The following is a 13,837-nucleotide window of genomic DNA, read 5'->3' as shown; positions in this document are numbered from 1 at the left end:
TAGCCAAACATTCCAGACTGTTTTATTGAACTTTTTTTTATATGTGCACTTCATTCAGCACTTCGCAAATGAATGGATCTGTAAAATATTATTAGAAATGTTCCGGCGAGAACCCCAAAAGTTCAATTCAGTCAGAGGTGAGAAGATGTAATAGAAATGAAGGAAAACGTATCAAGCGGAAAGATTAATCAAGACTTTACCGAATGCCTGATTGTTATGACTACGTATTGATGAAAATTGTTGATGAAAAAATCTTTCAAAATTATTATCACATAAAAATAATTTTATAACTTGGTTATGGGGTCTTTCCTGAAAGTTGCAAAAAGTACCCTTAATAGAGCTAACTCATCTAAAAAATGACACGCACTGAGTCCAAATGTGTGATTTACAACTCCAGGTCTTTCATTCCCCCCACCCCTTTTTCCAAACAGTCTCGAAACGGGAATAGCTTATTTTTATAGATTATTGTAAGAATAAAATTGGATTTAAACCCAACTGTAAGGAAGTTCTTTAAATATATTCCTTTTTTTTTTCCCCTCTCTTAATCTCTTTAGTATCAGTTCGTTTATTCTCTTACTCAATGATATATCGTTGTTGCTCGAGATCTTCCTAGGTTATCGGTCTTCAGATTTCTCAGCTAAGGACCATCTTAGCGTGTCTAACATTTATCACTGTGCACCTACACATTTTCTTCAGTGTGACATCCTTTCGGACTGTCCACGTCTTGGTGAATGACCCCTTGTCGATTGTTTCAGAAAAGAATTCAGAACGTGACCATCGTCTTCCACTGACCAGTCGAGGAAAGAAAAAGAACTGGCAGTATCAGTTTTCCCCTGTCGTTTTATTAGGACAAATGATCTTTGAAAAAAAAATGAAATAACAAGATTGTTTCCGGGTTTTTTTCCTGTTGTCGCTCCGCCAGCCCGAATAGATTTGAAAACCTTTCCAAATATAACTCTTGATTTGCTATGCGATCATAGTAACAGTTACGTCATGTTCGTTATGTAAGTTTCAGTTCCAGGCAGATGACATAAAATGCATGAAATCACAATGAATTGTCTTTTTATTTTCTCGTATACATATATTAAGAGAAAATATTGTAATCGGCAAAAAATTCGAAATCGAAATTTTGTCGAATCTTCATGTTTCAGATCTCCACGAATTCGGAAAATGCATTTTTGAAATTATGTCCGTCTGTCAGTCTCTTTGTATATGGCGAGGACTCAAAAACGCTTTAAACTAGACGGTTGAAATTTGTTGTACTGATTTTACACCTAATGTGTAGATTTCTATCAAATTATGAGCAACCTCCGTTCAGGGGAAGTCCGCCTACCCGCCTGCTCGAATATAAGTCAACACGATAATACAAAATCGAAGAGAGCTAGATGGTACGCAGATTTAACATCTACAGTAGTTAACATCTACAGTCATATTTTGAGCCAAAGCCATCAAAAGGTTGACCATCTGTCGATTTGTATTTTCAGAATCATGGAAACGTGATAACTCAAAAATGCAGTGGCTTAAGTAGGATATGATTTGGTATGTGATCTTGTAGCTCTATCACATTTCGGTTTCAAACGGTTTGGAGAAACGCGTCATATATGTAATCGAATATATGTTTTATATTCGATTTTCGAATTCTATGAATCGCATGCCAGGGATTAATCACCAAAACGCCGTCCTAGGATCGCACGATAAATTCAGTAAAAATCGCCAAAGGTTAAGATTTCATAACTATTGTACGCCATTGGCATGCAAGGCGCTCTCTGCCTTACCCAAGGTCCACAATTTTTTGCTGTTAGTGAGGGATAGCACCTTTATTAGAGAGCATACGAGAAAAGATCACTCCCGCTGGTTGTAAGAACGATGCCGAGAGCCTTTGAATCCATGGATCAGGTTTAAAGCCGGTTGTTTTATTATCCTTTCTTAATTTCGATTTTGTGGTTTCAATAAAAGTAACAAAAATCAAGTTTGCGTTTTCAAAATGAATTCGTTCATAAATTACTTTATATAAACCAGATTATTTTTATAATATAGTTTATTATGAAAATGCCATCGATTCCTTTTATATAAATCATATATAGTACAAATTAGAACGAAACTTTAAGGAAAAAAGCATGCAATAATAATTGCAAACTTGAATTTTTTTTTTAAATATAAATTCCATTCTAGTCTCTGTTCTCCAAACCCAGTGAAGACTTGGTTTCTCAAGTTTTCGTCTTTTAAATCTCTCTATTACAGCAACCTTGACTGTGTTCCACAACATTTCTAAACCCTGAATATATTTTTGAGCATATACAAATATTGTGAGTGTTGGAAAGAAAGTTGAACCAAGTTGGAAGAAGTTGAAAATGTTTAAACTGGCGAATTGCCGGATAGAGACATCCTTAAATAAAGATGTCGCTGTATTTCGAAAAGCGGTAAAAGAGAAAATAAATCTGTTTTTGCCCGCGGAATTTATATGTTTATTCCTCAAAGTTACTGTTCATTTTTCATTACGCAATTTCTACCTATGTAATTGCGAATAGGAAGTTTCAAATGCGCGGGCGAAAAGCACTGTTCTAACATTTTCTTAAAATCTAGTATTTTTTATTTCGAATGTTCCTATTTCTGTTTCCGATCTGATACAAACAAACTGTATCTTCCGTGTCTCACTTCACAATTTTTCTGCACTCTTGAGAAAAACAATTCTATGCATTTGGGCGATTGTGTTGCTTAGAGAAATCACAAAATATACCATTCCGTTTTGTTGTTTGTTTTTTATTCTATAGAAAGAGAGAGACGAACTACGTATAACCGACACATGAAGCCATTTGGGTTATTTTCGAATTGACAGTTGAGATGAAATGTTACCATTTCAAAAATTGTGCTCAAAAGCGTTTCAAATGACTCATGAAGCCTCAAAATATTGGTTATATACTATTAGATTAACGGATGTCTGCGGCAAAGTCTTGAAGGAAGTGGCAGAGGTTAATTAAAAACTATAACGCAGTTTATTTTAAATTTGCCGATTGAAGATGAAATTTATTCTTATTTTCAAACATTATTGGCAGCGAATCGGAACTAAGATTATCGCAGAGAAAATGGACATAGTATCGTCTCAAAAATAGGAAAACACAGAGAGAACGAAAGAAGTAGTGATTTTTTTAACAGCACGAAAAGAGAGCTACCCTATTCGAGAGTGAAATTAGAACACAAGAATTTCGTGGGCGGTTAAAGCTACAACTATTGCATCCCGAAAGCCTTCTAATTCTAACCATCGGATATATGGACGCAAAATATAAAAAGGACACTTTTGTTGTTTTACCCACAAAAAAATAGTTCCCATTCCCAGGTCAGTTGCGCAAGATCCTGTAGCGCCAGAAAAGCACGTTTCTGGCGTGAAAGTGCTTTCGGCCGATTAAGAAAACAATTTGCGTAGCCTTCACACTCCAACAGTCCGGTGTCACGCCCCACTGGCGGCTCAGAAGAGATGCAGAGCGGCTTGATCCGCGCCAAAGGATTACTGAGATGGATGTTAGCAACTCCGCTCCAAATGTGTCCATTTTCGCAGCCTGAGGAAAGAGAAATTTTGTTTTTATCCAGTCAGGGTTAGAAACTTTAAAAAAATGAAGATCGAAGCATTTTGTTTGTTTGTTTCTTTTACACCAGGGGTGAGCAGACTTTTCTAGGATACGGGCTACTTCTAATTTTTTCAAGGTGTTTCGGTTCCCCCAGTGGCGTAGGTGTGGTGAGCTAAAATAAAAGATTTACAATATTTATTACAACTTAATAATAAAAACGGAATATGTAACTTAAATAACTACAAACATAATAATAATAGTGAGATACAAACACAATAATAACAGCCACCATTTAATATCAAACAATTCAAAATACATTAAAAAAATAAATCATTTTCGTCTGAACTTAGTCCTCGTAGTTATAGTTAGTACAAGTACACTTAGTCTGCGTACCGTCCGCCAAGCCTGAATATTTCGGTATACAATAACTGACTGCTAGTCTTGCACTGGATTCCAAGTGTGAGACGGGAACGTTGAAAATGCTATTTGCACAGAGGTAGAGCCAAAGAACGATGTTTTTAAATTAGGATACTTTACTTCGTCCATTAGATTCCAAAAGTTATTCTTAGGTTCTGAACTACATGCTTTTAAAATGATGGCATTTTGAAATGGGAAATTTCGTTTTCCTCAAGAGATAATCAGAATATACAATTTATATTTTCAATTATTTCTTCCACATCAACATGAATGTAACAATTGATTCTAGTCTAGTACATTCTTGAAAACATCCCTCGAATTCGGAGTGAAGTTTTATTATGTCATCATAATATTTCTCTTTGTTTAACGTACCTCCGTTTTTAAACAACTCGTCAGAAATATTTTTGAAATATTTCGTTGGTGTTTCATAAATAGGTTTCTTTTAGCAAGCGGGTCTTAGTAAAGGCGATGACTTGGCTGTCCACCGGTTGATCGCGGTCGACTTAATGCCCACCCCTGTTTTACACTTTTGATTTTGTAAACAAAAATTCTTTTTCTTAAAAGACATAAGTGTATCAGAAATATTTGTCAATTCGTGTCGTTTCATCTGTTTCGTTTTTTGATTGCTTAAATTTCGCATTGAAATGGAAGTATAATAATATGAAGTAATCTCATATGTACTGTTCTGTGCTGACTTCATTTCGGATGTCTAATTGGAAATATTTTTAGATTCCAGTGGTTAGAGACTGGTGGAAACAAAATTGAACTGCTTGAATTCGGCGCATTTTTTCTTTTGTAAAAAGGAGAGGAGATCGGAGGTAGCACTAACATACTTTCATTTTGTCACTGCGAATAGATAAGGAATTATTGAATCTTCGTCCCCCTTCCTCCTTCATTTGACTTGTAAAATTAATTTATTTTGTTAACGGTTATACCTTCTTATGTTTTGCCTAAGCTAATGAGGAATATACGAAATAATAGTGCTTTACATGTATACAGTATGAATACAAAAATTTAGAAAAACTCCCTGGCAATTAAGTATGGTTAAGTTAAAAAGAGAAGTACAAATGCCAGTTATAGTGCTTCTAATGCTGTATCTATATGAATAAAGCTTGGGGTCATGTTTTTGTTTGGTTTTATTTAATCAATATTCCATTTTAAAGCAACTTCATGGCCATTTTGGAACGGACCTCGTTATTTTGAGCCGTGGCAGATGACGAAGGTGACACCTGAGCTGGCATCCCCCTCTCCAAACTTCCACGTCACGCCAGCGGGAACACGCTTGGTCCCGACGGATTTAGCGTACACCAGACCCGCTTACACGGCGGTTCGTCGGTGGAATCGAGTTCTCGAACCTGAAATCCTCCGGTTCCGAAGCCGAGACCTTACCACCAGGCCACCGCTGCCCCTGTCACTTTTTTGTACTCAATAGAAGTCTAAACTACTGAATAAAGTTTCATCATCCTTTGCTCACAGTACAATAAAGCATCAGAATTAAGTTTTTGAAATCTGAATACTATAAAATATTGATCCTTCCATGGACCAATTGCTCCTCACATTTATGTTTACTTACAGTTTTGGTATCAAAACCATATTCCAAATTCATCTAGCGTGAGTTATCAGGGTCACGAATGGGCGGGCACGCTTCCTCTTCACAGCGTTTCGTCGAAAATTTGATTCAAATCTACAGTTTGCGTGTGAAGATCACATATCAGATTTCAGCTGTTTAGCTTACTGTTTTTACTTTGTAGTGTAGGGAAAGTATTTCTATCGTAAGAAAAAAAAAAAAAAATCGAACTCCAAATTTTGATAGATCTCTATGTTTCACACCTCCTTGACTACGAAAAACGCATATTTGACGCTTTGTCTGTCTGTCTGTCTGTCTGTGAACACGAAAACTCAAAAAGGCTTTGAGCTTGACGGCTGAAATCATGACCAAATTTATAGATTTTATTAAATTCTACATGAAATAAATAATTTCTTTAAAGCTTGAAATGTCCATTTTCGAAAAATGGACTGATTCTTTACTATATTTTAAAATATTAAAAAAAAAAAAAAAAAAATCTCAAACGATTAACAATTTAGCTTTTCAAAATTTATCTTGATAAGCATTTTAATTTATAAAATTTATGAATATTAATTAATAAAAATTCTTGTGTCAACTTATATTGTTGCAAGAATGCAATTTAAAAGCTTATTAAGTTCATCGAGAATTAACTTTTCCTCCTGATATTGAATTTGAACTTTAATGAATTCATTATTTCACAAATCCTCATGTATAGTAGCGTCTTGCATTTGTCATACTAAGCTTTCAACAAAATGGCAAGATGATTAAAAATCTATTGTATTTTTTATAACAAAGATAAAATAAAAAAATAAAAAAAAGAATCCCATATTACATAAAATACGTCGTTTATCTTTATTTTCTGTAATCCCCAATGGGAAGTGGAGGGGAAGCATCATGTGAAAATAAAATTTCTCTCATTCGTCATCCATATTGCTGAATTCCTCCCCCCCCCCGCCCCCCGTCTCTTTTGAGGGACTGGTGAGAAAAAAAAGTAAAGGGTCGAGTGAGAGAGCAATGCTTTCCGTATCGATTTCTCTCCAAGGTCGTTGGACCCATTCGTTGGGAAGATGCGGAGCCAAGCGGGATGACAAGTGCTTCTATCCCACATTCATTAAAACCACATTGAGATTGCGCTATGCCATTAACTTGCGCCTTGATAGCCGTTCGCTCGATCTGAAAACATACTCGCTTGTAAACAAAACCATTTTTTTTTTCTCTCCTTCCACCGTTAGGTTTTGCATCTGCTAGCACTTGAACTCTTGAGTTTTTCTTATAATAAATATTATTAATCTTTAAAATAATTTGTTACTGATTGTAGTAGTAAGTGTTTTTTAAAGTGAAGAAAATTCCGAAGGATATTTAATTTGTTTATTCAAACTCGGAAGATTGAATGAAACAGAGAAGAGTGATTTATTTTTGTTGTTATTGAAATAAAAAGATAGCTTACAGATTTGGACGTCCACTCAAGTTTAAACTGTTTATCTTTTTATGATGATGTTTATAATTGTTCTTTTCCATTTACATTCTACGGAATTCGTATACGGATATGTTTTATAAACTAATTTATGATTTTTTATGATTTAAGTTTGCTTGCTTCTGATCTAATCAAATAATACGAGTTTAAATTTCGCGTTGCATTATGTTGTGATGTGACTTCTCGTCCGTTTTATTCACTTTTATTTAAGGGGCTAGTGGATTCTATTAGACATTTTTGGGGAATTATTCACTCAGGGTTATGAAATTTTTTATGCATATGCATTAAATACACCAAATTAAAAAAAAAGGCATTTTAAGACAAAATATATTATTTGTAAAAAAATTTAAAAGATATAGAATTTTTAAAAATTCAAAAGCATTTCAGACTTTTTTTTTTCTTATTATTATTATTATCAAATGTAAATTTATTTGGAACAAAACTACGTATGATTTTGTAATTCCAATTAAATGCTTATTTTTAGAAATTTTTTTATGCACACTTACTGAATTTTCATAGGGGTTTTATGCTTGTTTGAACTAAAATTGACTTTTAACTATCTAAAAAAAACTCCAAATATAAAATGCATATTCCATTTTCTTTTAACGTTTGGCCGAAATCTTTACTATCGATTTCATTTAATGTCTTCAAAAACTAAGACAACTGGAACATTTCAAATGTATTTAAATCTAATTACAATATCATTTTGAAAATAAGTCATTAAAACGTGTTTTTTTTCTCTTAACCCTTCAAATATTTATTTTAATGAAACTACATTTTATAACACTATTTTAGTTGAATGTAAAAACATATTTGATGATGAAATGATAAAAATAAAATTGCCCATTTTCGTCCATTTTTGCTTATTTCAAAGTCCACTGTCCCTTTAATAAGAATGGTTTCTGTTCATAAAATTGGAATTTTTCACTGATGTGCTAGAACTCTGAAATTTTGTTCAAGTGTATTCTCGATAGCAAATTGTTTTGAAATTGGCAGAATTTTTCAGCTAAGTGTTGATGCTGTATGACTGGTGCCATCTCACAGTGAAAGAGGGGAGGAGAAATTTCAGAATTCTGAAATATACTGATGAATTATAATTTCAAGACTAAATAAGGAAAATAATTAAAACATAAAATTATACATTAATATAAAAAAAATTTTAAGCAGTTTTTATTCTTTTTACAATATGTAACAGATTCTTGAATGAAACGGCCACTGTGGTCGGAGACTTATGAGTAAATTTCATCAATTTAATTCAGTGCACATTAAATCCTCAAAAGGAATATAGATGACACGCGCACAAATAAAACATTGAGGTTTTCTTGCCTCTATTTTTAGGTAATATGATGAGAAATCAAAACATAATCCTGATCGCAGTTCACAGTTGTTAAGCCACTGATGATGACGAAGGCGATAATATCTTATAATGCCTAGGCTCCTCTTATTTTCACCACGCCATTAACCCGCCTCTGATATGAATGGAAATCTGGGGATTAGGTGTCATCCTCATCGTCTGACCAAGATTTTAAATGGCTGGTCGCAAAATAGCTCCTCCTTTTCCTTCAAAACAGAATGTTAATTTGACTGAACTTAACTAACTTCCAACATTAAAAATGCGCATTTGGAGTGTATTACATGAATGTCAGTTAATTCTATTACACATATTAGAATTCCCACTTTTACTCGCCTACTTGTTTTGCGTGTATTTTATATTTACAATGTTTTTGAACATCTAAGTAAATAAAAACCAAGTTCTTATTTTCTGAATTCATTTCTTGAAACTATTTTAAAACTCTAAAAATGATCACTGGGCACAAATAAATTTTTATAACTACTTCAAAATATGCTAATTTTATCGACATGTTTTTACCTCCATGTTATTTAATTTTTATATCGGATGTTTTAAGTTTTTATTTTAACGATTTCCATATGATGCCATTAATACTAGCTATCCTGAATAATATCGGCTGACTCTCGTATAAATCTCTCCTGTATAACTTGAATTTGTACAGTGCGACTGCTCATATAGCTGATGGATAGAAATTTAATACAAGTGTATTCATAATTTTGCATTTTTCGTTTAGCACAACAAACTTACCTGTTGTTTATATCTGAACAATGAAATAAATTTAGTTATATTAAAGTCCCGTTTTAAAGCAACACTCGGATTATTTTGGGATGGACTTCGTCATTGTGAACCGCGGTCAAATGACGAGGACGACTCCTGAGCTGCCCCCCCTCTTTAAACTTCCACACCACACCAGCAGGAGGACGTTTGGCCCCGATGGATTTGGCGTGCACCAGACCCGCTTACATGACTTTCTTTCGGTGGAACCTGAAACTCTCCGGTTACGAAGCCGAGGCCTTACCATCAGTTCACCGCGACCCTGTGCGTAACAGCTGTAAAAAAGTAACATCTCACTCAACATGCGTATTTACAAATTATTGATTTATTTGAACGCATTAATTTCTGCAATAATGCATGCTCTGTATAACGCGAAATGTGTTCCTCTAATTTGTAAAAGAGTCCTCTCGTACATTAACAAGAATATGATGTTTTTAAAGAAACACTTAAAAAATTTTTTAATGCTGATATGTATTCACTGTCGTCTTAAATCATAGGTCAGATCTTTTTGCAAAACTTAAAATTGATCTTCATCACTGTTCTTCTTTCAAATCGTTTATTCAAAAAGCTGTTTCAAATAAGCAGTATCTCCGGATTCTTCCCCAATCTCTGAAGGGTTTTTTTTTTATTTTTTTTATTGAATGAACTCTTTTGGAATTAGGGGATAACGGCCTCTGTTGCCAAAAATCCCATTCTCATCCCATTTCAATCAATCAATCACTGTCGACTTTCGAAAGAACTTTTGTTGTATCAAAATTTCTACGTAGTAATCGAAATTTCGTAGAAATTCCCATGTTTTCACGGTAAAATATGCGGCACAACTTCTAAACTAGGTATCAGATTATTCCGTGCATTTCTATTTAGGTTGTTTGGGAATTGGGAAATATTAAGAATTTTTTTTTGAAGTTCGCTAGTGCGACTCTATTGGCTAATGAATGTCGAAAGTTGATGATTTTTAAATTTATATTGTGTCTTTTTTGGAATTTTTATGGAATTTAAATGATATGCTTGAAAAATACATTAAAGATTTAATAACACAATAATAATTTTACTATATGCACCTTTTTATTGTAATATTTCTTTAATAACCATAAATATGATGATGAATGAATTTTGAGTTGTTAATTTTTTCGAACTGTCAATAAATCACTTAACAGATAATGACATTTCTATTTTATAAACATATTCGATATCTTTGATCGCGACTCAAGATGCTGTTTCTGTTATCTCTGTAGAAAAATGTATGCAAACTTGAAGCATTGGATTTTTTTTCAACGTACAGTGATAGAGAAGTAATTTTAATAATAAAATGTTTTTGTAGTTTATTTGTGTTCAGAACAATACTATTAACTTTTTTAAAACTATATTACAATGTAGGAAAAGATAAGCATAAAAAAGTTCTATCATCTTCCGGTTGATTTCCCAGATGAGACCACCAATTTCTTTAAATACAATTAAAGCAAAGATATATTTTTTTTATTTCTCAAATTCACGCCATCCCAAAGCGTATAAACGCATGCTTGACATTTTATGTAGTATTGTATTATTTCATTTTCGATGCATTTCTATTTTTGAGGACCATTGGCGACAGTTAAACTATTTTCACTATATCGCCAAAATTTCAACAAATTGACAGAGTTTTTTTTTTTTTTCTTTGCAACCTTGCGCCATAAGTGTAGTAATAAATCATGTTAGATTTACCACAATTAATTAAACGTCACGCCAACAGTTTTTCGACTTTTTTACGGCCCTCGGAAATGGAAAAGTACCTCTTTTTCTTTCTTTCCTCGCAACTGATACAAAATCACTTAGCCTTTTGTTCCCTTTAGCCAATTCTTGTTGTCCCTAATATCCTTTCCTTCAACTTGTTCTGGTCTCGGTTTTTGAGGACTACTAGTGCTAGTCAATGACTGCTTCCAAGAACATTTCTGTAGTTTGACATCACAGCCCTATATGGGCTTCTCTACATGGGTCTGAGCAAATTTTGAATAAAGAATTCACTCAACATCATCTTCAAAAATATTTCATAAAACAAGTTTGAATAAGCGAGGGTAATTGGGGCCAGTTGCATAGCATTGTTTTTAGTCCCTCCCCACTTAGGATATTTCTCTAAAAAAAGTGACATCAACTCACTAATATTTGTTTTTATGGGACCCTAGACATCTTGTCTCCTGGTTCCTATCCCGCTGATCAGATTATATACAAACATAGTTTCTTTATTATTTATATTTTTTAAGCTCATTTTAAAATAGGGGAGGTACTAGTAATATTTTGTTAAAATATTTGTTTGATGTTATCTAAATATTCTCTGATTGCAGCACGTGACACTTTCTCTACAAACGATTTCATCCATTGACATCGTTGCAACATTTAGTCCCTATTCCGCAGTCCATTTATTTAATAGAATTAAAGTTACTATTAAATATTTGGATCGCAGCGATCCTGGTGATGGTTCAAATCGTGCAACTCACCCCTATTTATCTTTTTCTGCAATTGATTTTGAAATGAGACTTTTCGTAAAACCCCTATCATATTTTTATTCTTATTGATGCAATGGTAATAGCTACGATTCTTGAAACTGAACATCTGTGCTATATTACTACTTTGTATCTCTAACATGTCAGTGCAGATGTTAATCACATGGATTATTTTCCTTTTCCAATTTTAACTGGCTCTTTTTTATACTGTCTGCCTGATTAGTTAATGATTTTTCGATCACATGTCACGGAAGCCATATTTCCTGCATGGGTGGGTGCACTTGCACGAAAAGAAGGTTTACAGTTAGAGGTGTTTCCTTTCATTCACATCGTTTAAACGTTAATTGTCTCACTCCCTTTTTTTTTTTTTTTTTTTACTATTTTATGAAAGAATTATACACTGGGAGAGAATTTTTATCGTTAAAAAATAAACTTTTGATGTATTTCGATGTTTCTCGCCGAAAAAAAAAATTAAAAAGCGTTTCTTGATGTAGATTAATTTGGTAATTTGCCTTACCTGTGTGGACGTACAAATTCATTTGAATTTAGATCTCTTAGAATAGTTTTAGTCGAATAATATCATAGAAAAATTTACTTTCTTTTGAAACTTTGATAGTAAAATTTAACTTATAAAAGGAAATTATTGCATTTAATTTTTAATTAACATTAATAATTCGCATAATTAATAAATCTAATTTTTTAATAATTTTTCTAGTTAATATACGAATTGTATTTGGTAAAATGATTCTAATCTTTAAAAAAAATCGAATCCGAAGCTTTGATACAGTACTGTACAAATTAATTGGGACAAACTCCCTTTTTTATAAATTTCTTCATATCTCGGGAATTTTCTGCCTCAAACCGGTTTCAACTGCATTTTCTTACAAAAAAAAAAAAAGTCGTTCTTAACTAGTTTAAACTGGTTTGACAATGTGATAATCACATGTAGAGCATTTTACCATCAATTGTGTTTCAGTTGCTGCTGGAGGTTGATTGTGTGAGTTGTCTATTTCTAATGCATATTACAAAATATATATACCACTCCCAGGAAAAGGATTAGAATTGGTATCTTCAATTAGCACACTTCAATAACAATGAGAGATATTGCTGCAGCAACTGGAATTGGAAAATTAAGTGTTTCAAGGATTATTAATCAACAAATTAAGTTTGAGACAGTTTCTTCAAAACAAAAGAGTAAATGTGGATGCAAACGCAATACAACACCTCAAACAAACAAATTTCTTGTAAAAAATAGTAAAATGCACCCTCGCAAAACAAGTACAGATCTTCAGAGAGAATTATTAACTACTGGTGTGAGCATTGATTCATCAACAATATGACAAAGCGTTATTGAAACCAAGAAAATTGATGGGTAGAAAACCAGTAAAAAACAATTGTTTACACCTGCAACGACGAGAAAAAGTTTGTATTGGGCCAGGAAATATCAATCTTTGACTGCACAAGACTGGAATAAGGTTGTATTCAGCGACAAAACAATTTTTTTGTGCAAGGGATTCAATCAACATTTATCAGACGAAGTGCTGGAAAATCCATCAGAGAACAATTTCTTAAACAAAAAGTTAAGCATCCTCAGAAGCAAATATTTTGTGGTCATTTTACAACTATAGGATCTGATAGCTTAGTACCAGTTGAAGGGATGATGAACTCTAAAAATACATTCAATACTAGAAAAAATAATTGTGCCTCTGAAGCAAATGTTTGCTGGCGTGTTGGTGTTTTTCAACAAGATCTTGCTCCAAACCACCATTTCAAGGTGGAAAAGAATTTTTTTCAAGAAAAGGTATTAACAGTTTTGGATTGGCCTGGTAATTCCTCAGATGTCTCTCATTTGAAAATCTCATCAAAAATTTCTGGAGCAGTGTGAAGAAACACGCGAGTAAAACGGACTGTTAAACTAAGAGAAATATGATTGAGAATATCATAAAAGTTTGGTTTCATTTTGATGACATCAAAAACGTATGTTATAAATTAGTGGAATCCATGTTAAAACGTGTATAGTATCTCATTAAAGCTACAGGAGAACATATTTGCTACTAGATTGCTATACCATGCATGTAAATGAACCGATACTAATTAAACAACAAAGGTGAAATTTTTTGTGTTTGTCCCAATTAAATTGCACAGTACTGTAGATTGTGACGGGCCGCTGTGGCCTGGTGGTAAGGACTCGACTTCGGAATCGGAGTATTTCAG

At 33.2% G+C, this 13,837-nt stretch overlaps 1 protein-coding gene across 2 annotated transcripts in view; it reads left to right on the top strand.

The window, feature by feature from the left end:
- Positions 1-13,837, top strand: part of LOC129983691 (protein enabled-like) — a 66,105-nt gene that overhangs the window by 27,286 nt on the left and 24,982 nt on the right. The gene's annotated exons all lie outside the window — the stretch shown is intronic.

Source organism: Argiope bruennichi, chromosome 9 (genome assembly GCF_947563725.1).
Source record: "Argiope bruennichi chromosome 9, qqArgBrue1.1, whole genome shotgun sequence".
NCBI classification, from domain to species: Eukaryota; Metazoa; Arthropoda; class Arachnida; order Araneae; family Araneidae; genus Argiope; species Argiope bruennichi.
This window is presented reverse-complemented; position numbering and strand designations above follow the sequence as displayed.